Consider the following 9,868-nt stretch of genomic DNA (forward strand, 5'->3'; position numbering starts at 1 on the left):
AAAGATAAAAGATACGACCTCAGGTCGGTTTGACAGTGCTCAGATGGGTCAAACAGTAAAGAATCAACTCAAAAATGACTCAGGAAGCTCATGCACTCAAGCAAGCAGAAGAAAATTAACATGCAAGACAGAAATCAAAGAGTTACTCCCCAGCGGAGTCGCCAATTTGTTGGAAGGTAAATCCCGTCTGCGGACAGAGGCGATCCCACTAGCCTATCACAGAACTAGCCACAAACAAACCACGCTGCTACGCAAGTTCCTAGTTATGCATCAAAGGTAAATCAAGAAGACTAACCTGGAGTCCAACGCTATGATTGAAGCAGAGTTGATATCCTCGCTCCCTTGCTCCAACAGATCATAATGAATACCTGCACATGCAAAGGAAGAGACAGATACCGACATAAAAACTACCAGGGCACAACTATATTTCAGTCAGAAAGGAAATAAATCAACATATCACCATGATAGATAATGAGATTGGAACTATAATAGCAGTCGCTCATCAATTAATAAACAGGAAAAGTTACAACCATTGTTCTGACGTCGACCCTTCTCCTGGCTGGGTGAGTAACTATATGTGTCTCGACATGCATCTCTTCTCCGGCAGCATAACCTCTCTAGCACTCACTAGCATTCCTCCAAGAACTCAACATCTAACACTCCATGACCAATAATCATCACTACTATCACTCTATCACCAAATTACTAGCATAACACTAACACCAACACTCTCTCTTGCACTAGCTTGTCCAATGCATAATGACAAGCTTATATAGATGGAGAAGGGAGGAGGATGCGATGAACCGGGACACCTTTCGTGGAATTAGCAAAAGCCATAAAGATGGATAAAGCTCGACAAAAAACTGATTTTCTATCCTCAGAAAAGCTCCATGTAATGAAGGAAACAACAGTCGGACGTGCATTAAGGCAAAAAGCACGACTAAATTTGGTTGGCGCGACTGTTGCTCTAAGATAGAGCGCCAATGGTCGTGCCCTCTTTTGAGGATCTCCATCATTGGCGTGGGTAGGATATTGTGAACTTGCGCCAATGGAAAAATAGCACTTTTTAGGGATGATTTGCAGAAGGTGTCTTCAGGGAACATGGAGTACATACTCAGGGGAACATAATGCAAGTGTTTTTAGCCCTTGTCACTTCTTATAACTCCCGGAATGAGTCCTCCAAGGTACGACAAGAGGAGTAACAGGGATGGTGACAAATTACTGTGTAACACATGCCCTAGAAGGGAGTACAACAACATGAAGTCAACAATTTAGCCCTCTTGTTGGAGATTTATCATGTTTTACATTGGCTACAAGGTCGACTTGTGACCTTGATTAGTTCTTTCCCATTATTTTAATGTTTGAGGGGCTTCTAGGAATAATTAGACATTAGTAGTGTTGTATCATTTTTTGGTTTTAATAAGTTAGAATAAATTAGACAAAAAATGAAAATGTATTTACAAATGTTAAGATAGGATATGAACAAAAAGAATATTGAATAAAAAAATGTTAGGAAAATATTTTGATAAATATGTCCATATCAAAGAAAATGTTAGGGTAGATGCCCTAAAAAATAAAGGCAAAATAAAGTGTTAGGTTAGACAGAAAAGAAAAATAGATAAACTCTGAAAGTGTTGAAAATATAAATGCCACTGCTTTGTTCTAAATTTAGTTTGAAAAATAATAGTTGTGTGTAGTTTGTTTAGATGCCAGACTAGGTTATTTTATCCAATTATACAGTTGCATCATAATTGGATTTGTTTTAAATTAATTCTCATAGGTAGAAAATAAATTGGCTCAACAGTTTAATCTGAGCCAATGGAAGAAATAAGGTATAGAGATAGATTGTTCATAAAAAGAAAATATTGGGTTGCTAGTTCAAATGCACTCTGGAAGGATAAGTAAAAATGTTAGGAATAGAAGGGTAGGTAGAAATGTGAAAGTTTGAAATGATGAAATGGTTATTTCCTAAAGGATCATATCACATCGCATCATTCATAAGTGAATGAACCATTGGGCAGAAGAAAGTGCGATGTGCGATAACACTGTCAACTGTTGGATGATTGCTGATTCCTGACCATAGGATCATATCGCATTGCATCATTCGTAAGTGAATGAACCATTGGGCGGAATAAAGTGAGATTTGCGATATGCTATCTCTTCATTCATTAAATCACCCGGACCCACAATTGCCGCTCCACGTCACGTTCACTTCATATCTACTGTTCGATCGATTAAACCTGTCATTAACCTTAAATAAACCCATACCGCTAAGGTTTAAAGCAATGGGCCCCTCCCTAAGACCATGCTTTATCTCCTGCTCGCTTCCCTCGCCCTACTACCGTTAGATCAACTTCCGCCTAATCCAACGCTCCACATCCATATCGGCTCTGCCCGATGGCTGAAAGATACCCACCCGATAAAGTGGTTTTCCCCAACCCCCTTGAGGCTACGTGTTAAGCTATGGACTATATCGGGTGACCCCTCCTGAAAACCACCTTCGCCTCATAAGCGGTGCGACGACCCTTAATATCGCCTCCTCGCCAACCCGATAAACCGCTTATTATCCATTATATAAACGTTCGCGCCATATTCAAAAAGATTACCCATTACACCTTAAAACCCCGAAAACCTTCATTTTCGTGCCTTTTGCCCTTTTCACAGAACAAACCCATTAAACCCTTCAGCACCACCCTGAACCTGTGCGACGAAATTTCACCTCCATTTACATTCAAAACACTGCCACAACCCCTTCCCCGAGCATCCCTATGCAAAAAAGCCATAAGTTGTTTTTCGTGCCGAACCTGTGTTTTCTTGATTATTGTTGAATTTCGCAGGTAATCAGCCGTAGACCAGAGCTTGGATAAACAGTTCTGATACTAGTCACAGAACCTGCTTACTCCAAGACTTGACAAGAAGACCATTACACAAGGAACAGAGAAGAAGGCAACTACACAAACATTGACTGTCAAAATAGAGGAACCAGACAAAGTATACAACATTAAAGAAACAACTGAAACTACCAGCATCTGAGGATCCAATGGCCAAAGAAATCGAGGATTATGTCAAGAAGTTAACAGAGGTGGGCACCCATGCAGCTTCAGTAGCCAATATCAAAGGATCAACAACACTAGCTCTCATAGTAAAAACACTCAGGGATTCTTTCTTCATCCTGGATGAAATCAAGCATATATTTTTGGTAAAGCCCACTTTTACTAAATATACCGAGATGGATGAAATCTACAGGAGGGTAACAAATATTTCTATCCAAGATAAGAAACGCTGGGAAGAATTAACAAATTTTCTTGATTAAGGATTATTGAACAACATTAAGCTTTTGAAGGAACAGTCAACCAGCTTCAACCACTTTTCAACTTTTTCAGTAATAGTCATCAAACAACACAACACTAAAGTAGTGCCAGATCATTAGACAATTTTATTTTTGATTGTGTAAATAATCTATTTTTGTAAAAGAAGTTTAGGATATTTTTCGTCCTACTGTTGTATAAATAACTCTCTTCACGAGTTATCATGGGTTGCACCCTTGAAGAAGCATTTCTAGACATTTGATGTAATTAGTCTTTCTGGATCATTAATACGAAGCAAAGGATTCTGAATTCTGTTTTGCATAGTTTGTGTTTCCTGTAAGTGTTTCCAGTGTCATTCATTATGTTTTTCTTCATATACTTGTGTCTTGCAGAGATAACTAGGTAGGAGTAATTGTATTTCAATCTATTCCTATAAGCTTTCTAAAGTGATAATCTATAAAGAGAATGAATTAATGGATTGTTTTTTTAATTAATTCCCTCAAAATTAATAAATCATCAGCATCTTTTGTAAGCTCATGTGTATTTTCTCAAACCTGTAAACGTAGTTTAAAGGTTTTCATACTTATGATTATCTAGCTTTCTATTTGAAAATTGTGGCAATCATATTACTTTTTTGTTTCTTCTCATCATCATAAAAGCTATTTCACTGTGTAAATATTTATAGCAGCCCTCTGCTGAGATATTGATATTATTCAAAGGGTTAGGCACATCAGTTCTATATTTGTTTCATCCATTGGTCTCCCAAATTAAAACAAAACCCCTGAAACATTTATCTTAGACGCTCTGGCATAATAGATGACCAATATTATCTCAGAGGTACAACAAGTAGCACATGTATATATTGAAGATAATTCATTTGTGATCTCTCTTCATCATCATTCTTGGAAATTTAGCCTCATTGAGGAATTCAGCCTTTCTAGAGGATTCACACTTGTTCTCTTATGGATGACTTGGATCTATTGGATGAATTTTGACATTTGGAGCTTATTCTTGGATATTTATTGGAGCTATTATTTGGATAATGGAAGGAGTTCTTGCATGTTATCTTGTAATTACACTTTGTTGTTGAATATCGATCTTCCATGTCTAATGTATGAAATAATTGATTCTAGGTCATGCTAAAATTGTGCCCTAATTTGTTGAAGATTAATTGGTTTACTATCTAGATGAATATGGCATAAATTACTCATGTATAACCTGTGATGAAATTAGTCATAATGGTGAACTCATAAAAACTCTCCCATAAAAATCCATTTTTCATTGAGTGGGTAAATGCTTGAAAGTTTCTTGCTAGGCCATCAAATTTTAGCCTCATTGAAAACAATTCTAGCTAACGTAAATCATCCTAGACTCCATTCTCCCAAGGAGCAAGGAACAAGGAACAAGGAACTATTCCAAGTTATTGGTGATTAATCTCATGTTTTATCCATCTTCTCTCTCTTAAATTTGGTCCTTCAAGGCTAGAGAAGAGAACTAGGTCTTGGTGCGAATTTCTAGGGAGGAAGGTGCTTGGAGAGCCTAAACATCAAGAGAATAGGGTTTTCCATAAAACTTATCAATTTTGTGGGCATCCACTCCAATTTCATCCATACATTTTTTTTCTAAGAGGGAAACCCTATTTTTTCTTCCCTCAACTTGATCACTTCCTTGAAGGTTTCATGAGCCTTGGCTTAGCTAATATACATTATAATAAACCTTTCTCCTTGCCTTGACCTTGAGTTACTACAACACTCGTCAAATCAATCAAATCCTAGGTCTTGTGCCCTTATTTCTAGGTATCTTCATAGAAAGTGAATTTCTTCCTTGTGAAGCCTTGAACCTAAATTGTGCCTTTCTTGAAGATGATCCTAGTGAGATCACTTCACACATTAACCCTAGAATACCTATTAGAAGTGATCTATTTACTACAAGATTCCTCCCATCTGTGAAAATTTATAAAGAGCAAGGGGTTTTGGCTATGGTGATAGTGGGCCATTGCCCCATTGTGGTTTCTTGGTCTAGTTTATATTGTGAAGGGTTTCCCTCTCGAAGGCTTACTATATTTTGTGGCAACACTTCCAATCCTTGATCATGATGTATTGGTTTTCTCTATGCATGAAGATCACATCCTCATATTCATGTAATGGTTTTTAAACACTACAACACACATGTCAAGAGGTATTCCATCTAACTTCACTTCATCAATAAAATCTATACTTATAAGAAATTTGATCATACACTATTTCGTGACATTGAGCTTTGCATCCTTGTTACCTATCCCAATGGATATGGGCTAGGACTATTATGAACTTGCAATACAATCTTGCTAGCTAGATTGGTTTCTCTAATGGTCGGCCTGTGAACTAGAATCGAATAAAGCATTCACCTTGGCCTTTTAGACCTCGATATTAATGTGCAAATGTTTTGCGATCTTCTTCTCTTTAGATTCACCCCCCCACCCTACACTAAGGTGCATATAATATTCTCACCCACATCATAGCTACTCTCTAGTAGGTTGTTGGAATCAACAACTCACAGGTTTTTCTTGGAAACTTTCTTACATATCTTTGGATTCATCTCTTGATTTAGCTTTCAATACTTATTTTTGGTCTGGCCATTGATATTACAATGACTACAATGTTTGTTTAGATCCTTACATTGATGTGTAGTGGCTATCATTTTATTCTCTTTTTCTTTCCACTTCTTCTTCTCTTCTTGGAAGCATCTTGGTGGTTTGTTTGTTTATAACCACTTGATTATTCTTTTTAATGGACTATTTTCTCGAGATACTATGTTTGCACATGGGCCTTGTCAATTTTCCTTGGTTTGAAGAGCATCACTTGCTTTTGTAAATGATTGTGGGGACCCCCAAAATACATAAGGAGCATGTCTTGGTTCTTGGGAGAGATACCTAACATGGTCAACATCTTCTTGAATTTGATAGTGTACTCTTAAATACTTTGCCCTTTTCTATGCTTGAAGTGATGCCAATGGATCCATTGGTTCTCCACAGACATAATAAGGTAGAATTATCACTTGATAAGAGTTTTAAAAACCACCCACTTAGTTACCGGTGTATCACCCTCCATTCTAAGTGTCTCCATATGGCTTTCCCACTAGGTTAGTGTATGCTTCTCTAGTTTTAATTGGGAAATGAAATTTTTTTCTCTTTGTCTATATTATGGATATTGAAATGTACTTCTAATTTTTGCAAACAACGATTCAACTTAAAAATATGAGTTGCACATTGATACAATTTAATATCCACTTTCACTCGGTGTTTTTTAGGGGAAACATTTCTCCAATTAGCTATTTTTGGTCATATTCTCCAATTAAAAAAAATTTGACGGTTGGTTAAAAATTGGCTTATTTTTTATTATAGAAATATGATTAAATTGATAATATTCACCAAAAAATTACGAGTTTTATTAGTAAATTATACATTTTTTTATTGAATATTCACCTACATATCTATATGTATGATTTTTCAATCTGAGATAGTCGCCTAGAATATTATACATAGGTATAACATTTGAATACTTGAAAATACCATTTTTTGCTTCCATTTTAAACAATGGTTGTGGAGGAGTGATGGAATTGGAACTTGGTTGCTGCCCTTTCTTGGGCTCATTTTTTACTCCTCTTCTAGATTTTCAATATATCTTGGTTTATCTTCTAATCCAACTTTTTGGTTAGAGCCACCAACGTCCACAAAAGGTCTAAACTTGTTCGCTAGCATTGCCATGAGAAGGGCCATGTTACAAGAGATATTAGCAACTTTCTTTTCCATCCTTGCAAATCTCTCTTCTGCTACATCTTGAGAGTTATTATGAATGGACTAATCTCCCATGGCTAGTGCTCTATAACTTCATAGGCTAATTCCCAAATCTTGTAACATCTCACAAATATCCAAAACAAAACCTACTTTGATACAAATATGGTATGTAAACTACCATGGATATTCCATTGGGATATTTTGTCGCAACAAATCTTATATTATGTTGAAATTTTTATTATGTAGGCTTATTTTAATAGATTATAGATTTATTACCACCAACTTATTTCTCAAATTTATGGAGATGATTGATATAGGAAAATTGAATAATAAGAAAATGAACACACCATCCACACAAATTAACACAAGATGTATCATGGGGCAACCTAATATGGGAGAAAACCCAGCTAAAAGGGGAGGCCTATGCTTTGCTCACTTTTCTTCAATTATGAAAATGAATATACAAAGAAAGGGGCAATCATTATGAAGTTTCCAATGATAATGTGGGCTCCATGGATGCTGCAAAATATTCTTTCGGCTTTCTTATGCTCTCAAATCCCCCTCCTAGATGCCCTACTCAACTATGGAACAAGTACAATGCTACAAAATGGAATCCCCCTCTTCGTTGTGTCCCAATATTTAGCATAGCTTGATACTCATCTAGGGTTAGGGTTTTTGGATGCCTCAACAGTAAATTATTGTTATTTTTAAGACCATCAAGAATATTCTTGAAAGTCCATATGTGGCTAGCAACACATGTGAGTAATGGAGGTTGAGATGGCATCTTCTTGATACCATGGTGGTCAACAAGGTAGGTCAATTTGCAGAAATCATAACTTTTGCATATGAGCTCAGTGTGTAAAAAAACATCAAGGGGATAACAACTAAACTCACCAATTTTTATCTCTAAAAAGTGTCATTTGATGCCTCAAAATGACTCTAGAAGATTCCAGACCCCAAATCTCCAAACTCAGACCTACCACTAAAATGGACCCTATAAAACAATTCCTCCATTTTTTCAACTTAGAAAGTACCAAGATAGATGAAAAATTATGCAATGATCCATTCCATATCATAACACGACAAATGGTTTCGTAGATAGAAAAACACCATAAGGGAATATAAGGAAAACAATACAATGATAACAAAAACAATTATCATTGTAAAATATAGTTTACATGACTTTGTTACTCAAACTTGGACATTGTTCCTTTGTGAAAATTATGTTTCTCACTCATGTCTCTCCCTTGCATGAAAATGGGTCATTCTCTTGCAATTTGTGAGTGCCTTTTAGAGTCAAGAAAAATATTGCAATTTTAGTTGAAAATTTTACCCATTTAGAGAAACTCTAACCTCTCTTGTAAAGTGTGAGGGTATAAAAATAAGTTAACAGGTTATGTGGAAGGTTGGGTAATTATTTGTGTAGCTACCAATGGATGATTTTAAAATCGGGGAACTAATATGTTTCATACTAGTTGTTGGAAAAAAAGGCCTTACCAAGACAATGAATGGTAGATATGTTGTCTTTGGTTGTGTCCTTATCCACAACAAATTCTTAAAACATCCTAACAATTTAGTAAATTGAAAAAGTATGGGTAGTTAGTAGCATTGAATACACCTTTGTCCCTTTACACCTTAGAAACATTATTTGCAAAGTTCATTTTGAATTCCCATTTATCTATAAGTTCCAATTTTCTCTATATAAACTCACATTAATTTGTAAAATGGTCCATAAGAAATTTGTTTCCTATGTGGACCCAAAATAGTCTGTATGGAAATGTTTACGTTGTTGTACATGTAGTAATAGAGGTGGAACACCCCAAAACCTGTTAATGATGTCCTTCATTGTTAGCCTTCTACATAGGTAAGATTAGAAAGAGGGGAACTTTGCATTTTATTATTTGTATGTTCTATGTTTCAAGCCACTTGGTTGGGCTTATCATCAAGATCAAGGTGCTACATTGTAATATCCCAATGATATCCATATTCATACAAATATGGCACATGTGCTAGGAGGGTTGGTCTCAAAGGAATATTTGTAGGAAAATAGAAAATTGTTAAGTGAGCCACTTGACAAGTGTTTTTGTAAAGTGGCACTCTTGAGTTGCATGGTGGCCTTGTTGGAAAATCAAGGAAATTGTATATTAAGGTTGATTCTCCTTACTTGATAATTGCTTGTGAGATTTATTGGCCTTTTATTACATTAGTATTTATTCTTCATCAAGCAATTACCAAAACATAAAATGCATGGATATCACAAGAATACAAAGAACATAATATAGAATTCAAGCCAAAGCCAAACCCCACAATTGGGGAAAACCCGAATAATCCTCTTCTTATAGAATCATATCAAATCAAATATCCAAGACCAAGACCAAGACAACTACCTCCATAATATCCCCAAGTTAGCCTTCCTTTCACTATCATGTTTTATCCATGATTTTTCACTAATTTTCCCTTTAGATGCCTCATCTTCACAAAGAAATTAATCCTCCCTGTAGATTGTACTCCACAGACCTCATGATCCTTCCATAGATTGCATAACACAATCATAACAATTCTTCTAGAGTTCACATGTCATCACAAGAACAAATTGCATATCTCTTTAGGAATTCACATTCTTTTAAGGTATTATCACAAACAACTCACATCCTTTTACCACATCTACGCCTTTAAAGAAACACAAATATCCTCTTCCAAAAAATCTCACATATCTCTTCAGAACATGAATGAACTAATTCAATTTTGGTGGAGAATTCACACCAATATATAATTGTTTGTCAAT

The sequence above is a fragment of the Pinus tabuliformis genome, chromosome 3_2 (assembly GCF_031772625.1).
Source record: "Pinus tabuliformis cultivar Carrire ecotype Pingquan chromosome 3_2, CPIR1, whole genome shotgun sequence".
In the NCBI taxonomy this organism is placed as follows: Eukaryota; Viridiplantae; Streptophyta; class Pinopsida; order Pinales; family Pinaceae; genus Pinus; species Pinus tabuliformis.